Source organism: Heterodontus francisci, chromosome 10 (assembly GCF_036365525.1).
Source record: "Heterodontus francisci isolate sHetFra1 chromosome 10, sHetFra1.hap1, whole genome shotgun sequence".
NCBI classification, from domain to species: domain Eukaryota; kingdom Metazoa; phylum Chordata; class Chondrichthyes; order Heterodontiformes; family Heterodontidae; genus Heterodontus; species Heterodontus francisci.
The window spans coordinates 19,613,195-19,635,343 of record NC_090380.1 but is presented as its reverse complement, the minus strand read 5'-3'; positions in this window follow the sequence as shown (position 1 = coordinate 19,635,343).

The window sequence follows — 22,149 nt, the reverse complement described above, 5'->3', positions numbered from 1 at the left end:
TTTCTGTGAATTGTGCATAAGGACACCCAGGTCCCTCTAAATACTAACATTTCCCAGTCTTTCACCTTTTAAAGATATTCTGCCTTTCTATTTTTCCTACCAAAGTGGATAACATCAAATTTCTTGACATTATATTCCATCCGCTGCTTATTTCATCTACCTATATCCTTTTACAGTTTCTTTGCGCTCTCCTCACTGCTTACTTTCCCACTTAGCTCTGTATGATCAGCAAACCTTGATACATTATACTTGATCCCTTTACCTCAGTCTTCAACATAAATTATAAATAGCTGAGGCTCCAGCATTGATCCTTGCAATGCCCAACTAGTTAAAGCCAGCTAACCCAAAAATGAATCGGTTATTTCTACGCTCTGTTTTCTATTCGTTAACCAATTCTCAGTCCATGTTAATATATTACCCCAATCCCAAGAGCTGTAATTTTGTGTAATAACCTCTTGTATAGCACCTTATCGAATGCTTTTTGAAAACCCAAATACACTACATCCACTGGTTCCCCTTTATTTACCATGCTAGTTACAACCTCAAAAATCTAACAGATTTGTGAAAGATGATTTCCCTTTCATAATGCTTTCGGAAGGATGTAAAGGCTTTAGAGAGTATGCAGAAAAATTTATGAGAATGGTTGCAAGGATGAAGGACTTCAATTACCTGGATGGTTTGGAGAGGCTGAGGTTGTTCTTCTTAGAAGAGAAGGTTGAGAGAAGGTTTGATAGAAGTATCCAAAATCATGGAGCACCAAGAGCAGGGTTCGGCAACCTTTTTTACCTGAAGAGATTTTTTTTTTAATTTGCCTAAAATAAAAATTATTGGGAGTCGCAAGATGAAAATTGGGAATCTCTAAACCAAATACATGGCAGATTGCCAACTGTCTCTGATAGAATGAAAAGTTTGCATATAAATTAAATAAAATACATGTATTGAATTTATATATCATTAGAAAGTAAATCTAAATTAAATAGAACAAACTCTGAATTATCGTATTTTTTTTACTTTTTTTGTGTTTTGTTTCTTCATTTCTCCAGTATATGCATTTTTATGTGTCAAGTTGCATGAATTATGTATAAGCATGCTAAAAACAAAATGTAAACATGGTGAACCGTATTAATTTAATGGAAAAACTGCACCTTTCCACTTTGAATAAAAAGTAATACGAAATTTATATATAAAATTGAAAGAATGCTTTTTGTCTTTGTGTTTTAATAACATATCTTGTAATAAATGGAATTTTTAATACTATAATTGTGTCAGTAAAGTCATCTTTAAAACAAACTTTAACTTAAGATGAGTAAAACTAAGACAATTTTTCAGATATTGATTCTCCTGATTAAATAATGCACAGAATAATTTATCTTGTCAGAACTATAATGATTGCAACCATAAAATCTGTTCCTCTAACCAAATACATTATTTATAACTATGGTGTAGCTAAACATCTCAAAAATGTTTATTTAGAGCATAATGATGTTTATCATTAAAATAATCATTTTAAACCATAAAATGCAGCATAATGATAAGCCTTTAATCCCCACAATAAAAACACAGCTCTGACTTTTCTTGATTTAATTTTTTAGGCTTTTTTCATGATAATGTTATCCACTGAAAATGGTTGACGGCCGCAAATGAGATGTTAAACAGCCACACGTGACTCGGGAGCTGCAGGTTGCAGACCCCTGGTCTAGACACAGTAGATAGAGAGAAACTGCTCCCATTAGCGGAGGAGTCAAGAACCAGTGGACACAGATTGAAAGTGATTGGACAAAGAACCAAAGAGTACATGAGTTGATATATTTTTGCGCAGTGAGTAATTACGATCTGGAATGCACTGCCAGGCAGGGTAGTGAAGGCAGACTCAATCATGGCTTTCAAAGGGGAATTGGATAAGCACCTGAAAAGAAAAATTCGCAGGGCTACAGAGAAAGGGCTGGGGAATGGGACTAGCTAAATTGCTCTTGCAGAATGCCAGCATGGGCTCAATGGGCCAAATGGACTCCTTCTGTGCTGTAACCACTCTATGATTCTATGATTCTAAATTCGTATTGGCTCTGCCCAATCTTATTATGATTTTCTAAATGACCTGTTACCACATCCCGAATAATAGATTCTCACATTATCCCTACTACTGTTGGCCGTCTAACTGTCCTATAGTTCCCTGTTTTCTCCTTCCCTCCTTTCTTGAATAGTGGGATATATTTGCTACCTTCCAATCTAAAAGCTAGGGAATTCTGGAAGATCAAAACAAATGCATCCACTATCTCTGTAGTCATCTCTTCTAAAACTCAAAGATGTAGGCTATTAGGTGAAGGGAATTTGTTGGCTTTTACTCCCACTAATTTATCCAGTACTCTTTCTTTACTAACATTAATTTCTTTAATAAAAACAGGAAGTGCTGGAAATACTCAGCAGGTCTGGCAGCATCTGTGGAGAGAGAAGCAGAGTTAACGTTTCAGGTCTATGACCTTTCATCAGAACTGGCAAAGATAGAAAAGAATTAGGTTTTAAGCAAGTGAAGTGGGGTGGGGGTGGGCGTGTTTGGTGGGGAAGAGAATAAAAGGGAAGGTCTGTGATAGGGCAGTGGGCAATAGAGATTAAATAACAAAGCTGTCATGGAACAAAGGCAAAAAGCATATTAATATTTGTGATGAAAGACAAAGCATTAGTCCAGAGAGAGTGTTAATGGCAGAGTAATGGGCAACTCTGTCCACATGAAAAACAGGCACATGGCTAAAATATAAAATAATAAAAAAAGAAACATTTAAAAAAAAGGCAAGTCATGCTCTGAAATTGTTGAACTCAAGGTTGAGTCCGCGAGACTGTAGAGTGCTAATTTCTTTACGTTCTTCTTTCTCAATAGACCCTTGCATCGCCACTATTTACAGAATGTTCTTTGTGTCTTCTACCATGAAGACAGCTACAAAGTATTTATTTAATGTTCCTGTCATTTCCTTATTATAATTTCTCCTGTCTCTGCCTGCAAAGGATCCACATTTATGTTTGCTAATTGATTCCTTTTTACTTACCAATTGAAGCTTTTACAATCTAATTTTATGTTTCTCGCTACTTTACTCTTGTATTCTATTTTTTTCTTTCTGTATCAGTTTCTTAGTCATCCTTTGCTGACATCTAAAATCCTCGCAATCCTCAGGCTTACTATGCTTTTCTGCAAACTATAAGCCTTTTCCTTTAATCTAATACTACCTTTAACTTCTCTTGTTAACCACATTTGGACCACTTTCCCCATGGGGTTTTTAACTCCTTAAGGGAATGTATATTCATCAATAATTATGAATTATTGCCTTAAATGTTTGCCATTGCTTGTTTACCATCATATATTTTAATCTAGTTTCCTAATCTACCTTAGCCTACTCTGTCCTCACCTAAGTAGATTGCTTTATTCAGATTTAAGATCCTAGTTTAGCACTTAACAAAATTACTCTCTAACTCAATATAGAATTCTATCACATTATGATCACTCTTCATCAGGACCTCCATTACTACAAGGCTATTAGTTAACCTCGTCTCATTGCACAATTCTAGATCTAAAATAACGTATTCCCTTCAACACACTCATCTGGAAAACTATTTTGAATGCATTCCAAGAACTCGTCCTCCACATTATTGCTGCAATTTGGTTTTCCCTATCTATATGACCTAGAGTAATCAAACATCTGTCCCTAACCTCAACATCCGTCATGTCCCTCTCCTCGGTGAATACCGATGCAAAATAAAATAATTTACAAAACAACCATTCTTTATCAACTTTATCCAACAAAACACAGAACAAATTCTATACAATACTCAACTACTTACACTTGTGTTCCAACCCAGTGGTTGCAGCATGCCTGGTGGAAGACTGCTGACTTTCAATTTGGAGGGGACTGAAGATGGCCTTGCAGGATACCTTCCTGCAGGTCTGGCCCAAGAAGGCTTGGCTTTGGACTGCTCCTCCTCGGCATGGGTGGCAGCAGTCTGGGCTGGTTGGCTGACAGGCAAGAGCAAAGGCACTGTGGAGTGGCAGTGGTGGGCACATGAGTGCTATCACCCAGAGAAGGGAAAGCAGGTCTGGGCTCCAAGGAGCCACTGTCACGCACCCAGGCAAGGCCTCAAAAATCAGAGTACTCTTCTACAGTACATTGCTGGAATACTGCGAGACCCTGAAAGCCCCTTTGAGCACTGGTATCTACAGCCTTGATGGCAGCAGTCTGAGCCTTCATGGCAGCATGCTGAGATTTCATGGCCACAATCTGAGCTTCTACTGCAGCACTCAGACATTGGGTGGCTTCTGTTTGTGCTGCTATGAATGCTGAGAAATCGTCCATTAGTCACTGCTTCATGGATGGGTCTGCAAATGCTCTCATGGAGCATGTTAGAAAGGATGGGCTTCAAGCTCTGCACAAAGTCCTTTGCCAAGTTGGAGCTGGACTCCTCCCTGCTCCTTAACAGTGACAACAATATTTCTGACAGACCAATGTTGTACAGAAGGGAAGATACACATGAGACCAGAGAAGTCAAGAGTATTTGTAAGACTTAAGTCGGGGACAGAGATAGGAAGGGATTTAAACACAAGGATATAGATGTTAAATTTGAAGTATTGGAGGATCAGGAGCTGATGTAGGTCAGGGAGGACATGAGTGATGGTGGCTTGGTGTGGGATAGGATTTCAGCAGCAGAGTTTTTGATAAGCTAAAGTATACAGAGGATGGAGAATTGGATGTCGGCCAGGAGAGCAACAGAACCGTTGAACTTGCAAGACGGGCTGAGATATGGGTGGAAGGGTGAATCCAAAGGTGGAAATAGGCAGTCTTTGTGACCGAAAGATTACATGGTCGGAAGCTTAGCTTGGTGTCCAATAAGATGCTGAGGTTACAAACATTCTGGCATGAACTGAAATGGTGGCTGGAATCAATGTCAGGCATATGGAATTGATGGTGGAGGCAAAATGTAATGGCTTCCATTTTCTCAATGTTGAACATGCAGTCTAACAACAAAGAAGCAATGGAGGGGTTGAGAAGATTTGTGGAGATTTATACCTGGGTGTTAACAAGGTACATGCGAAAGCTGAAACTCATTTCTGCGGCTGATATCACCAACGGCCAACACGCAGATGAGGAACAGGAGATACCAGCTCAAAGGCTATGGAAACCAAATCATTCATAATTTTATAGGTTAACAACCATTCACAGGTCAATTACTTAGGATATTTGTCCCTGTAAGTGCATCTGCTATTACAATAAACTTCAAGAGAGTTTTTCAGTCTTTTTATTTGCACTTGAACGTGATGTCAAAATTATGTAGAATAACATCTAGCAGAAAGTTTTCCAGAAACGCTCTAAAGAATAATGCATATGAAGTGTCCCATTTGTATCCCATCCTGTAATTATATTCCCCTATTACTCACAGAAAAGGCTAGCAAAAAGCAATAATTGCAGTAGAAAAAAGAAGCCGGGGTTATCTTTGCATTCCAGGATGATCCTGGAAGCATGTGCAATTTTGGCAGATGAAAGCAGGACCCAATAGGACTTTGTGTCATTCCAGCCAGATCTGGCAGTGAATGGCTAAACACGGTATCCCTTCATGCCTGTGTCCCTTGAACTTAAGGGAATGGAAATGAAGGTCAATCCAGGGGGACCAGCCAGGGTGAAAGAGTGAAATGATTTTAATGGCGTCTTGGGCACCAAATGTGGAGCTGAGTGTGTGGTTGAGCAGATTGATAGTTGTAGAAATATTGTGGTGAATGCAGGGCCAAAGGCTAGACAGTTGGGATTTTGAAAGTTCAGTTGTAAGTGAATAGTGAGAGAGTTTTTTTTCCAGGGAAGCAAGTAAGGCTTGAAGGCGGAGGGGGGATATGGGTGGAGAGTGACACAAGGAAGCGATCGGAGATGGCCTTTTCTGTAATTAACATAATGGGAGTAGACAGCCTACTTGAGTTGGCAAGGTTAAGGGGATGGATGTGAATACAGATAGGGGACTTTATGCAGAGAACAAAGAACAAAGAACAGTACAGCACAGGAACAGGCCATTCAGCCCTTCAAGCCTGTGCCAATCTTGATGCCTGCCTAAACTAAAACCTTCTGCACTTCCGGGGTCCGTATCCTTCTATTAAGGGAGGATAAGAAAGTGGTGAACTCGGAGGAGAAAGAGCATGATAAATTGAGATGGAGGCTGAAATCACCAAGTATAAGAAGCTGCTCGGTGAAGAAGCTGAGTGAGAAAAGCTATGAAGATATCTCAGTGAGAAAATGTTTATGGTACTTGGGTGGGCAGTAGAGAATAAAGATCTTAAATAAGAGGGGAGACGGGTGGAAAAAGACGAGATGCTCAAAGGAGGAGAAAGTGCCAGAGGAATTGGGAGACAGACCAAGGTTTGATTTGATGATAAGAGCCACACTGTCACCATGACATTTGGAGGGGCCAAACATGGCAAGTATAGCCAGGGGAGGAGGCTTCATTTAGGGGAAATGTATCATCACTGTGGGAAGAGAACTATTGGGGACATTTAAAGTGAACTAATCAATTAACTATAGTCTACTAACAAAATAACCTCGGAGCTGCAGAGACAGCTTATCAGAAATGACTTCATAACTTCAGGGCTGCAGAGGCAACTTATCAGCAGAAACAGACTAACAAGCAAAAACTAACGGGGCAGCTACAGACTGCTTATTAGTAGCCTATTGTACAACAATCAGCCTAAAGGTTCACAAGGAGATAAGGGGATGGGAAACTGGAGGAAGAAGTTAAAAACAAATTGACAAGGCAGTACCCCAATCAGGCCCCGACACCAAGAAACTGCAGAAGTTTGTAGACCAATTGGGAACAAAGAGTAGGTGTTACTGATTTGTATGAATAACTATAATAAGGCTTGATTTGGCGCGAAGAGTTAGTTAGTGGGTGGGGGGGGGGTTAGTTCAGGGTTAGTTTAGTGTGTGTGTTGCTTTTAGTTTTAGTTCAGTTCATTGTTCAGTTTTCTGAACATGTAACAATTAAGTACTGCAATAAAGTTTCTTAAAGCTACAGTCGGACTTCGTTTCTCTTTGTGCAACTAATGGGATCCAACAATTTGGCGCAGTCGGCAGGATCGCTGGAGGATAAAGACCAAAGCACTGGACATCGGACCTTTATCGGGCCCTGGAGGTAAGAACTCCTCTTTGTTTTAACAAGTCCTTGGCCGTTGTCTAAACTCGGTACTCCACCACGCGATCCCGAACCTTTCTGTTCAGTAACTCGAATCCACTCAGGGGGAATACGGAAGACGGAAACCCCCAATATTCAGGCACTTTATTCAGCGGTATTCGGCGTAATACCGACCCACGGGCTTCAAAGGAAGCTCCATCGGCTCGAGTTTATCTGTAAAAATACCCAGTTATACCGATCCTACGGCATTGATAAAATGACTGACGAAGGCAACCGACAGTTACCAACTACCGCCAAAGTGGGGCGGGCCCCACTTGACGTTCCTGAAGATGAAATCCTTCGGCAGTTAAAAGACTATATAGAGCAACAGTTTGATTTGGCTAAAACATACACTGAAATTGGGCAAAAATATGGCACCTCCACGGGACAGTGGTCCCTGGAAGATATAAAGAGAGTTTGGGTAAGGATAAAGAATGGAGCCAATGGTCCCTGGCCGATAAAGGCCAGAGGGCTCATGACAAAGTTTATGGCAGAGTGACATAAAAGACTATGTTTTAGAGTAAAAATAAGTTACTGTGTCTTTGATTTGAATGTGTGAATGTTGGAAGCTTCCAAGAATGAATTGAATGTGCCTGGGATGTACAGCTTGTGTTCTGTACAACTTGTGTTCTGTCGAACTGACTGTTGTTAACTCTTTGTTGTCTGGCTTTGATGTTGAAAGCCTGGGTCTATTAAGTTGTTTGGAATTGAATGGGTGAGAAAAGTGATTGTTGAGTGAAATTATTAATTTCAATTTAGGATTGTGCACCCAGTAATGGGATCCAAGAATTAATTGTTGTATCCCATTAGTTGCACAAAGAGAAACGAAGTCTGACTGTAGCTTTAAGAAACTTTATTGCAGTACTTAATTGTTACATGTTCAGAAAACTTAACAATGAACTGAACTAAAACTAAAAGCAACACATACACTGAACTAACCCTGAACTAATCTAAAACTAAAAGCAACACACACACTAAACTAACCCTGAACTAACCCCCCCCCCCACCCACTAACTAACTCTTCGCGCCAAATCAAGCCTTATTATAGTTATTCATACAAATCAGTAACACCTACTCTTTGTTCTCAATTGGTCTACAAACTTCTGCAGTTTCTTGGTGTCGGGGCCTGATTGGGGTACTGCCTTGTCAATTTGTTTTTAACTTCTTCCTCCAGTTTCCCATCCCCTTATCTCCTTGTGAACCTTTAGGCTGATTGTTGTACAATAGGCTACTAATAAGCAGTCTGTAGCTGCCCCGTTAGTTTTTGCTTGTTAGTCTGTTTCTGCTGATAAGTTGCCTCTGCAGCCCTGAAGTTATGAAGTCATTTCTGATAAGCTGTCTCTGCAGCTCCGAGGTTATTTTGTTAGCAGGCTATAGTTAATTGATTAGTTCACTTTAAATGTCCCCGATGGTTCTGTTCCCACAATCACTCTCAGCCAGGTTTCTGTCATGGCCATGACATTGATGCAGTAATCTACAATAAGATCATGGATTGCAAGGTTCTTGTTCAGTCATTCTGGAAAGAGATGCAGAGAGGGGCAGTGATAACTGATCCACTGGCACAGTCCACAGGGTCAGCACTGGGAGGGGTGAGTTGGACAAGATTGGCAAGATTAGCCCCCAGCGGTCACACTGGACAGGAAGGTTGGAGGGAGAATGGGATGGAGCAGCTAGAGTTGCCTCTCGCAAGGAGGCAGCAGCGAACCTTAGATGGGCTCTTTGGAGGATGCCAGGAGAGGCACAAAGGAAAGAGGGAGAGGGAGTCAAGCCTGAGATGGCAGAATGAGAGTAGAAAGATCAAGGAGTGCTGAAGAATTGTGGTAGGGATTAAGGAAGACCAAGTATCCAAGAGAGGGGAAATGAAAGGAGTTATGACAACTGGAGAAAGGGATCTAGGAAGAGTAAAGAGAAAAGAAGTAAAAAAGGGGAAATTTCTGCACTATAATGAGTATTAGGAGACATGAGTAGAAACAGGTTAATATGTAGTTTAAAGAACAGCAGAAAGATACAGAAATGAACAACCAGAATAATTGAAGGGATGGGCGGATTGGATGATGTCGAGCAATTATGCAAATTGTGCATGTTCTCACTGGAAAAGAGAAGGCTGTTTCTAGGATTCTAAAGGGACTAGATAATTCCTACCATGACAAGCTATTCCACCTTATCCAAAACAGTAGAACCGAAGGACATGGTCTGCACTTAAAGAAGGCATAAATTCAAAACTGATCAGCTGAAACATTATTGTGAGCAAACAGTTAATCTACGGAATCGACTCCCTTCATTCAAATTCAGATAGATTTCTTTCAGAAATTCACATTTTTGGATACAATATACGAGTAATTGGAGAAATGACTGTCAGATCTTCCAGTAATGGCATTTAGCAAGACTGATATTTAACTTGCTTCACAGACTTTATTCAGCCATCTTCACTCTACAGATACAGTCCTTCAACATGTGCTATCTAACCATTAAATCCCTAGGTCAGAGGACGTCCTAACTGGTACAGCATGTACCGTATAGTATATATGTAAGTACTGTATTATGTGTAATATGATAGTACCATATTTTATCTAATATGCAAGTCCACATAACACTCAGTTATCATCATGACATTCCTCTCTTAACAGACTGAAAACATGTCCATGATATTCTGGCATTACTCAAATGCACATTGGATAAAATCCTCATATCCCTTGAGTGGTTTCCTCTGATGCTTGGCTCTGCCTGCCATCTCAGGAACTTTGGTTATCGCCCCTCGACTTGAGGGTAACAGTTTCCTTTCAGGAGCCTTCATCTGTGCTTCTGGACTGCAAGCTGTCAGCCTGCTGTCAGAAACTCTGGAGTCTCTGGTCCCTGGGCCAGGTGCCCATCTGAACCTCATCTCAAAGTCAAACTGCTATTTACTGTTCCACCATCTGCACATCTTGATCAGGAATCAGATTTAACTCAGAATCTGGGTTCTGTATCATAAAACTTCTGTGACACTGATATTTCTTGACGTCTGACATGTTTTTTGTCATATTCTACTCCTTGTGGTGGCCTCACAGTCACCCTATTTCCAATATTGGAAATAACATTTTACAGTTCTGGAAAGAATGTTGTGTCCTTCTTGCTTGGACTCTCTCATCTAACCAACACCTCATCACCTGGCATCACATCAGACTCTCTGGCACCCCTTCTGTGATCTGCATATAACTTTGACATACTATTCTTCTCAACATCACAATCTCAAACTTCTTGATCATCAATGATGTCTCTAATTTCCAGCATCTTGGTGTGGATTTTGGATCCAAACAGCAACTCTGTTGGGCTCTTCCCTATCATAGTATGTGGAATTGCTCTGTACACAGCCACATACGACAGAAGTGCCCCTTCCAGGCTTTGCCTTCAGCTTGAGCAATTCCCATCCACTTCTCTAGAGATTGGTTCTGAAGTTGCACAGACCTGCACTAGCTTGTAACCATTTTGGCGTCACTCTGTGGTGATGAATCCCTGCAACCGGTATGTAGTCAGCAAACATCTGTGAGATAAATTGCCACCCATTGTCTGAGTACAACGTAACTGCCTCACTATGCCTCGCAAATATCTCAGTCAGTGCTGTCACTGTTTTCTCTGCTTTTGTAGACATCATCACAACATACTCATAGTAGTGATTATAATAGTCAATCACAATCAGAATTGAATCCCCTGATGGAAACGGACCAAAATATCTACAGCTACATCTTCCCATGATCCGGCTGGTAGCAATGTGCGGCGTTTGGTTCAGGTGGGTTGGGTCGGCTAATGATTTGACATCCATGACAAGATTTGACATTTTTTTCTGCATCCTTCTCCATTCCAGGCCACCAAACCTTGGTTCTGAGGTTCTGCTTCATATCAACCACTCTTAAATGACCTTCATGAGCTAATGACAACATCTTATTCCTTAGATGCCTTGGTACTATGAGTCTGTTGCCTCTGAGCACACATTTCCCCATTGTGCAGAATTCATGTCCCACAGCAACTTGTGTATACACTTCTCCCAGTCTACTGTCTGGATCCTCTGCCTGATGTCTTCTAGTTCTGTATCTCTGCTTGACTCTCTCTCTATCTCCCTAGTTGTCATTGCTGTATGTGTTGAGTGTACCACTACAAATCACACAAGCAATTCTGCTTTCTTTTCTAGGTAGACCCTTCTATCTTGTCCACCTTCAGTGCTCTTCATAGTGAATCCGGAATGTTCATCTTCCCTGCAGTGTGACTAACCTTGTACTTGTATTGCTAAAGTCTAAGTACCCACCTCTCAATCCGAGCACATGGTTTTCACCTCGGAGTGTATATTGCCTCCAGTGGTTTATAGTCTGTCAGCAACTCAAATTTGATGCCAAACAAGTAAGCATGAAATCTTTCACATGCCTAGACCAATCCCAAGCCCTCTTTCTCTGTCTGAGAATATCAACTCTATCAGAGACCAGCTTGCGTAGCATGTGTCTGTATTAGCACTGCTCCTAGTCCCATCGGACTGGCATCTGCAATGATCTTCAATGATGCTTGGGAATTGTAATATCCAAGAGTGTGAGCACTCATCAAACCTTCCTTCAGTGCTCTGAATGCATCCTTCTGCTCTTGGCCAAAAACAAATCGTTCATTCTTTCTTATTAACTTCCTCAACGGATCAGCTATTGTCGCAAAGTCTGGTATGAATTTTCCACAATAATTTACAAGATCAAGAAAACTCCTCTCCTCAATGGCATGTTGTGGTTCTCTTGCCTCTGCCACTGCCTTAACCTTCTCTCTTGCTGGATTAATGCCTTGGCTTGTCAACTTGTGGCCCATGAATACCAGCTCTGACACTCCGAATAGGCATTTGTCTGCATTCATCGTTAGATCTGTAGCTTGCAACACCAATCTCAAACTCTCATCATGTTCCTCACAAGAGGCACCATAACCAATGAGGTCATCTGAAATATTGGCTGCTCCTGGGACACCTTGAATTACTTCATGCTTCTTGTGCTGGTAAATCTCAGATGCTGTGTTTATGCCAAATAACAGCCTTTTGTATTGGTACAGTCCAGAGTGTGTGACAAACGTCACCTTCCTAGAATCTGGGTGCAAAAGAGTATTGCATCTACAGTTGGTATGAGTTGGCATTATAATCACTGCCTCATTCACCTGTCTCATGTCAATACACAATCTTATGTCTCCATTTGGCTTGGGCAGTACCACTACTGGACTTACACAAGGTATTGCTCCATCTACTGGTTCAACAATATCTTGATCAATGAGCTCTTGGATTCTGGCTTCAACCTTGCTCCTCAATCCAAAATGTGTTCTTTGTCCAGGCTGAATAATTGGCTTGATGTTGTGATCGATGGTTAGCTTCACCCAATGATCAAGAAGGTTTCCTATTCCTTAGAAAACAGGTTGAACTCTTCCTTCAGTTCAGATTACGACTTCACCAAGTTCACCTTTAATCCAATATGCAACTCACCTAAGGCTTGAGCCATCTCTCTGCCCGTGAGTGGTTTCCCTTTCTCCTCGATGACCACAAACTCTGTATCCCTTTACATCACCTACTTGCGCTACTGCATTGAAACATCCAACAGTTCTTCACACATTTCCGAGATGTGCACTGATTCTGTTCTTCAGTTCTTTGCACAATGTCCTATCAATCACGTTGCTGTTACTTCCAGAATCCACAATGATGTCCACCTTCACTCCACCAATCAGCACTGAAACTTCTCCATGTTTCCCATCATTGACTGCAAACATGTATCCCTCATCACTTTCATCATCATTCTTCCCATCGTCTTATACTTGGCATGCATTTCTCTCTTGTTCATTCTTCTCTCCTCTGTTTTCCTTTCCAGACTTTCCTCTCTTCTCAGTTTTGCTTCTGCACTTCTTAACAAATTGCTCCTTTCCCCCACAATTTCTGCAGATTTTTCCTTTAGCAGGACAACAAGAATCCTTCCCAAAATGTCCCAAATTTCCACATTTGAAGCACTCTTTCTCAATCTTACTTAGGCTACTCCTACCTTGCCCTTTGGAGGATCTAAGCTGTTCAATTGGCTTGAGTTTGATCCAGGACTCCCTGAAGTTGAAGTGTTTGCATCCAACTTCATCAACTGGACTGAGCTTCCACAGCTTCAAAGGAAGCCGTCACCCTGAATATTTCCACCAAAGTTGACCCATCTTTTTCAAGAAACTTCCACTTCAAGTAGTTCAACTGGCAACTTTGTACAACCTAATCCCTGAGCTGATTGTCCAAATCATTTCCATAATTACATCCCTTAGATGCTCGGTGCAATCTAGTGACAAATTGCGCAACAGTTTCCCCATCTGTCTGCTTCATCTGCCGAAAAACAAGTCGCTGAAATGTTGCATTCAGCTTCACCACATAATGATTGTTTAATGCATCCACGGCCTTGTCATAATCATCCCATTCTCGTCACGACTGTCCGATCCTCCAGTAATGACACTTAGCAAGACTGAGAATTAATTTGCTTCACAGGCTTTATTCAGCCATCTTCACTCTACAGATACATTCCTTCAACATGTGCTATCTGACCTCTGAACTCACAGGTGGGATGACCTCCTAACTAGTACAGCATGTACCATATTGTATCTAATATACACGTTCACTCAGTTATCATCATCACAATGACATCTGGTAAATGTTGCATGTTTGGGGGGGAAAACAGTGATTTTGGACATATGGTTCCCAAAGCTCTCCTTGGCATTTCTGGGTCTATTGTGGACTAACTGATAAAAATTGATAGCTATGATTATTCAAAAATTCCATTATCATTGTATCATGTGACAATCAGGATGGTAGGAGGTCAACCAAATTGACCATAATCTTTTATCATTTAGCAATTTCCATGGCCATTGTACTGACCTTCTCTACTGAAAGGCTAAAGACAGTTTCCCAAGGCAAATAACAGCTGCAAGCAGTCACACTCCAGACCCTGAAATAAACCATACTTACTTGAAGCAGAGCCTGGTGCCCTTGGAAAGTGAGATAACAGCCTGACAAAGTGGAAATCAAGAAGTTTGAGAAAGGAAGTCATCTTCACCCATGTTAAAGTTATTGTTGTAGACAGGAATAGAGAGAGAGAGACAGCATTTTGCACCTGAAAAACAGGCGTGAAGCAAACGAATTTCTCAGCCCGTCTCCAATGTTAATTAACTGACTAAAATCAGTATATAAACCTGTTAAAACCAGGTGAGAAAGGTGTCTAGGGTTCCCTTTCAACCGTCACCTGGTCTTACTGTAACAGGGTTTTACTTTTTAAAACACATTGTGTTTTGAGCTCCCCTTTGGTGAATCCTTATTCACCGCTTTCCAATTATAAGGTAAAGAAATGAGCACAAACAGGCTTTCTTAGATTTAAAGAAGAAAGGTGAAATTTATTAAAACTTAAATTTAAACTCTAATTCGGTTGATGCCTACGGATACATGATGCGCCCACGCTAGCATGCATACATGATACATACATGAAAAAAAACGGTGCATTTCATTAAAAGGTTTGAGAGAAATATAAGAAACAGACAGAAAAACTGTACAGTTCTCTCATTCATTTCCATTCAATCATAAATTTTAAAGCTTATTAGAATTGTCTTTTCTGGGTGCCAGTGCTGCTTTAATTTCCCCTTTTTGGCATCCCAGTAACCATGTAGTTCTTTGGGGAGATTTTTCTTTAGTTTGCCATTGCCATGACTGCCTAGGGTCTTTGTCCCTGTTGAGGTCATTTTTTTTTTTCAGGAGAGTTAGTAGCGGGCAGTTCCATCCTGAATTCTCTTTCAGTGCTTTGCTGATTCATGCAAAGGCTTTTGACTTCAGGGGATGGGTGGTTCCCTTTTCCTCTGACTGTGAGGGAGGATTCTTTGTTAATCTCCCCTTTGTTCTCTGGGACTTTCCTGCCTACAAGAATTTGTACAGGCTCTACTGCAGGCCCCTGTGCCACTTCAACTAGATGAGGCATCACCCTTTGGTTTCTCTGCCCCCTAGAGATCTTTCTTTGTCTCTGCAGGTTCCTGTAAATGCTGTTAACAACTCTGATGGGGTACGTCTAGAGTCGCAATTATGTAGGAGGATGTGGGATCTAACTTTTCAAATTTTTTAGGTTGGTTGACTCGACAGTAGGGGTTTTCATCCAGGATTCCTCCCGGACTTCCTTTAACCTGCCCTCTGGTCACTTTTTCCCCTTCTCTTTCGAAACTTTTGCCAGCCGTGTGCCTGCCTGTCCCCTTTTGTTCTCGGCAGGGATCCCTTACAGTTCACCAGCCTTCTGCTCGAGGGTCCTCCTAACACCGGTACAGGACTTAGGGGTGCAGATTTCACTGTAGGTTGGGGTTTCTCCTAAACCTGGCACATGTGGCAACTCCTGCAGTACTCTACCACAAATTTGTGAAGTTTTGGCCAGTCAAACTGCTGTCTTATGCGGGCTTTGGTCTTCCGTATACCGGCATGTACAGCCACTGTAGTCTCTTGGGCCCTTCTTAATATTTCTCTCCAGTACCTCTGTGGCACCACTAACTGGTGAACTACTGCCCACTCCTTGCTCTCAGGTCTGTGAAGAGAACTCCATTTCCTCATCAGTACCTCATTCTTTAAATAATAGCAATCAGGGACTCCCTCTGCTTCATTTTCAGACTGGGCAGCCTGTGCTAACTCTTGCAATACTGGGTCAGCTCGCTGAGCCTCACCTAGGAAAAATCCATTCAATTCATTCCCTGGGTCTCCTAACTTTCCAAAGAAAGTCTCGGACAGGCAGACCTCCTGGTCATTTATCTGCAGTGTCAATGCAGTCTCCTTTGGGGGAGCTGGTTTGATCATGGCCTGACCCACTACACATTCAGGGAAACTGCAGAGAACCATCTCCTGCCACAGCCCTGTCTCTCTGACCTCCTGCAGTCTTTCTTTCACTACTGGAGGGGCTACCACATTCACCCCCGCCAGATCATTACCTAGGAGCAGCACAACCCTGTCCACAGGCAAACTAAGGACAATCCATACGGTCACTGGCCCTGAAACTAGGTCGCACTCTTGGTGCACCCGGTGTACAGGTACAGGCATATACTGCCCTCCAATACCATTCACCACAATTTTGGTGTTCACTGTAATCTCTGGGGGAAAGGTCAGGCCTTTTCCCAGTAAAAGAGATCTAGAGACCCCTGTGTCCCTGAGAATTACTTTGGGCTTGCTTGTCCCACTCAAGGAGTATGGGGTTACTTTCCCTACAAACACAAAACCTTGACAACCCTCAAGAATCCTATTAGCTTTTCCTGCACTGGTCATAGTAGACTTCCTGGGTTGCACTCTTACTGCAGTTAAAGTCACAGCTTGCTCTGCTGTACTTTCCATCAGGGTCCTGTCTTCGTTGAGCAGGTGTGTCCTGATTAACCCTATAGGTTTTCCCTTTAGTTTCCAGCAGTCAGTTTTTAAATACCCGGCTTTATTACAATGGAAGCATACAGGTCTCCGGGTCTCACTCTTGCTCACAGCACCTTCCTTTTTGGCTGGAGGAGGGCCCCCTGTGTCTCCTGCTTTCCTTTCTCTTCTAGGACTGCCTGGGCTTCCATCCTTCCCACCCTTTGTCCTGTTTGGATTTGTGGGGGTGATTAGGAGAGGTTCTTCCCTGGGAAACCGACTTATAAATTAAAGCAAACTCATCAGCCAGAACAGCCACTTGCCAGGCTCTCTGAACCTGCTGCTCCTCTACATGGGTCTTTATTGAGAGTGGGAGAGGCTGTTTAAATTCCTCTAACAGAATTAATTCTCAGAGATTCTCCTAGCTGAGCTGTACTTTAACAGCCCTCAGCCACTGGTCAAAAGCTAGCTGCTTACTTCTTTCAAACTCCAGATAAGTTTAATCAGCTTGCTTTTTGAGGAGTCTAAACTTTTGGCGATAGGCTTCGGGTACTAATTCATATGCCTCGAGGATAGCATTTTTGGTCAGTTCATAATTTGATAAACTCTCATCTGGCAACAAGGAGTAAACCCTCATGGGCTTTTCCAGTTAGCTTGCTTTGTAGTAAAAGAGACCAGGTCTAAGCTGGCCATTTTAGCTGCCTTGCCAGTTTCTCAAAAGACACAAAAAATTCTTCCATATTTTCATCATTGAATTGTGGGATTAGATAAACTAGTTTTAACAATCCTGTACCCAGCCTTGAATTACGCTCCTCAATATTTGCCATGCTTTCACTGGGGTTACTCTATCGCCCCATAGTTAACTCAAGCTGCTTCAGCTCTCTTTCTTCAGATTCTTACTGGAATATCCTTTCTTTCTCTCTCTCTTCTCTCTCTATTTCATCATATTCCTCCTGGAAAGCTCTCTCTTTTTCCCTTGCCTGCCTCTCTCACTCTTTTTCCTCTAATTCAAGTTTTCTTTGTTCCAATTGTAACTTTGCTAGCAGTATGTTGTCGGAGTCTGCTTCTCACACTTCTTCTGCTTCTTCAGACTCAAGGGGAAAATGGTTGGCCACTAGGCTTAGGAGTTCAGACTTCCTAGCCTTGCCATGTACAGTGATACCACACTGCTCAGCCATTTTCCTGAACAGCTCCATAGACAGTGCTTTTAACTTATCCCAAGTTTCTTCACCCTGGCTTGGAGAGCTACCAGCCTCAGTTGCACTCACAATTCACTCACACACAACCACAAGAAAACCTGTATTAATCTTGCTCTTTTTTGATTGGGAACAATTTGGCTTCCCACTTCTAATTTCTCTCATTTGACTGTGGGTAAAATTCTGGACTCTAGCACCCAAATTTCTGTTAAAACCAGGTGAGGAAGGTGACTAGGGGTCCCTTTCAGCCTTCACCTAGTCTTACTGTAACAGTGTTTTATTTTTTAAAACACACTGTGTTTTGAACTCCCCTTGGTGAATCCTTATTCACCACTTTCAAATTATAAGGTAAAGAAATGAGCACAAACAGGCTTTCTTAAGTTTAAAGAAGAAAGGTGAAATTTATTAAAACTTAAACTTATGCACTAATTCGGTTGATGCCTACAGATACACGACACGCCCACACTTGCATGCATAAGCGATACACACATGCAAATGGAGACAAAAAAGAGCAGAAGAAAGACAAAGTGGAGAGGAATGAGGCAATATCTGAAGAGGATGTTCCAGTTCTTCAAGCTCACTGTAGAGTCCTTGCTTGTAGGTAATTCTTGCTTTTCATTGGGGCCCAGTATTCCTCTTAAACCTTGTTCACTGTAGGAGACTTTACTCTCTTGGGGTTCATGTGTCTTCAATGGATTCCAAAGCCGGTGAGAAAGAGATGGGAGCAGACAGGAAAGAGATGTTCTCAATCTGGGAGACAGGGGCACTCTGCTAGTTCAAAACTCTGTGGCAAGTTCACATTCCTGAAACAGCCAGTTGGTCATGTGACTAAACTGGTCTGACCATGTCTTCTGTGTATTCGACATCTTAGCAGTTAACCTGGAATGCGAGCTCCTCCACCCTCAATGTCTGGTAACCAAAAGTCTATTGTGGATTAAATTGGAGCAGGGAATAGTCCCTTTGTCCTTTCCAAGTACTATCTGTTAAAATGCTGGTATGATCCTGTAGGGTTTTTTTTGGGAAGCATGCAGTGTGCCTTTAAGGCTGGAAAGGGAGTAGTACTGCTTTACGGTAGCAAGCTCTAAAAATTGAGTCAAAGAGTGCATTCTTGTTGCTTGGGATACAGCCATTCAGGACCAGAGATCGAGAGATACATTGTTACAATTTAATTTTGAACTGGCTTATAGTGGAAACAGACTGTTCGAACTGACACGGACAGACAGCTGGACCAGCATATACTGAATGAAATGAGAGCTCTCTCTTGGTTTATTTAAACCTATTTATTATACTCTCAGAATTCTGATGTCAAGCCAGATCAATTTCATAAAAAGAAAATAACCAATTCCTTTAACTACTGAACTGTAATTGTCAAATTCATCATGGAAGAAGAGAATCATTCAACTTCTGAACTAGATCACTGACTATCCTGTTGTTGAAGAACCTTTTTTTTCCCCCTTGGATGGCTGTGAGGACTTCAAGCAACTTTGGACTGTTCCACATTCGACAGGAGCGTAAATCTGCAAGGACTCTCATTTTTTTCTATTTTAAATGTTGTTTATATCTCAGTCGTGTTTAAGAATTTAGTTTTTCTAATTATACAGTTAATTTGTTGATTTAAAGACACCTGGTTTGGTTAGCCTCATTCGGGGGTTAATAGATGGTACAATTTAGCTGGGTCTTTCTTTAATTTGAAAAGTTTAAAATGATATTTTAGGCGCTCTGTGGACGGATGAGACTGAATCAATGGTGCATTTCTCCTACCAAAATCAGAACTGGATATTGTGATTGGGAGCTTTGACTTGAGCAGTCAGTCGTAACAATGCAAAAATGTCTTTCCAGTCAAGCGTCTGACGTTCTTTTTTTAAACAAGTTCTTCTTTATAACAGTATAAAATGCTCATGTGGCAAAATTAATGTGCCTCATTCTTGGCAGGTTGGGGCCTGCATGACAAAACCAATAAATTATAACAAGAATTTAACATCGAAGGATTCGATCAACCTGAATACTGAGACCAGAACCGTAGTGTGTTGAATCCCACAATTATTAGGTGTGATAATAACTCTTCTATTTGTCGCTTTATTCTTATGTACCATTGCATGTACGATATGCTTAATAAATATCTGAATGCTTGGCCATAACATTTCAAGAATATTACTGATAATGGGGACTAGATAAAGCATCTAATTATAGATATATGTATTCCCTAATAACAGCAACAAAATTGTTGCCTTACAAATTCTGTTAATATTCCAAGCTTTGTCAAATGGACTCTTAATTATTCTGGTCACAGCAATTATTCTGCTATCTGTAAGAAATATGTGTTTATTCAGCAGAGTAAGGGCCAATCATTGAGAGCAAACTGTCAAAATGAAATTGCAAAATGTCGCAGTGATTAGCACCGTAGCCTCAAAGCTCCAGTGGCCCAGGTTCAGTTCTGGGTACTGCCTGTGTGGAGTTTGCAAGTTCTCCCTGTGACCATGTGGGCTTCCACCAGGTGCTCTGGTTTCCTCCCACAGCCAAAGACTTGCAGGTTGATAGGTAACTTGGCCATTGTAAATTGCCCCTAGTGTAGATAGGTGGTGGGGATATGGGAGGGAATATGGAGTTAATGTAGGATTAGTATAAATGGGTGGTTGTTGGTTGGCACAGACTTGGTGGGCCAAAGAGCCTGTTTCAGTGCTGTATCTCTAAATAAATAAATCACGGTTCTATATTCTAAATGATTATCTAACACATTTAAATAATTATAATAAACTACAGTATAATTTGTACATTTATATTGAAGAACTGTGCAGTTATAACTGCAGAACGATTGTTGTGAGGGCAGCCAAAAACAATGCAGCATCAGGAAAATCTTCTTCACACCAATCAGTGTCAGAAAACAGGCCAAAAAAATACCCAATGGTTAACCAGCAGCCTCAAATGACAAACCAGCCACTAGTGTATTTAGTGGATTAATTCTTTAAATAGCGCTGCTGAAGTGGTCCTTCCTGCTGCTAGCGCCACATGTTGCTGAGCAAGTTTATCACGTAGCGTGTCGAGTGCTGAGTTAGCAAACTATCAGAAAGGACCCTTATTTAAATATCTTATTTTAATAATTTTGGTGTGCACCCTGGCCATCTGCAGAGTAGCCCCATCCAATATGACAAGCATTGCATTTCTGGCTCATAAAAATGCATGTGCCACACCCATCATATTGGATGCTTAGGTTTCCGTTTTGCGCCTGAAAAGATGGACATGGCACATTTGAATTTCTATACCCTTCACTCCAATGTAAATCAATAAAACCAGTAAATAGCCAAACTCAAGATGTCTAGGAATGACGAAAAAATGTACTTTGTAACCAATGACTAACTAAAACAAACAGCATCTATCATAATTAGCTAAGATAAACTGGAGTACTAAATTCTGCAGGGAGCTATAAATGTAACTCTGCAGGGATTTATGCATTTCCGTTGGCCACTTTTACAAAAAATATGAGGGAAGATTTCCTTTGTTTATTATTTGTCATAAAATTGTAAAAGTCATAAAAGGAATGCATTCATTCTGTTGTTACAAATAACAGGAAAAAATTCCAGCAAATGGTTATTCTAAACTTTGATGAGGTAACGACACAGCATATCACTGATTTTTTACAAGGATGTTGTTAAGCTTTACAATGTCATGAACTTGGTACAGAAATTCCACCTGGGGTCACAGGCTCAGTGGATTTCTCATAACTTTTATCCCATCAGACAACATGTTACCTTGGTATGCATAGCTACACTATCTGCTTGGAAAGTAGACCATTTACAGCTTGTGCGTCTGCTTATTAGCTGGGAGCATGATTAGTGTGTCTAATTCGTAGAGCGCAGAAGCCTCATTAATGCTTCAAATTTGATGTTAAAAGGTGTCTTAGTAGATCTTGCAGCTTCATCTTTGCTTCCTAACTAGCAGCACTGCTCACCCTGCGATGCGTTCATGGCTTGGCCGATTGGAGGCGGCTTCTATAAGCATAAGATTAGGATTTGTTTGACATGTTTTCTCTGGACATGTGGGCCTAGAAATTTGATCACATCCAAATTTGGGGTGCATGCTTCACGTGCCTAATGAGGCCGGCAACAGGACCACAGCAAATTGGGCCATTGGCCTCATTAGGATTATAACAGCGAGCTGTAGGCATCTATCACGGCCCCAGAAACAACTCCCTAGTTGTGGCAGAAGAGCAAATTCAGCCGGCTAAACCACTGAGTCAGGTGAGTCTAGGGTGGAAGGAGGAGGGGTTGCACAGTGGCTGGCAGTGGCTCGCAGTTTTAATGTGGAGCTCGGAAAAACAAGAGTGCTCTTCCCGACTCCATGTTCAGCTGCGCATTTTTTAAAATTACCTTTATGGTGGCAGCTCCCAGCCATCCCTTTAAGGATCTTTGGTTA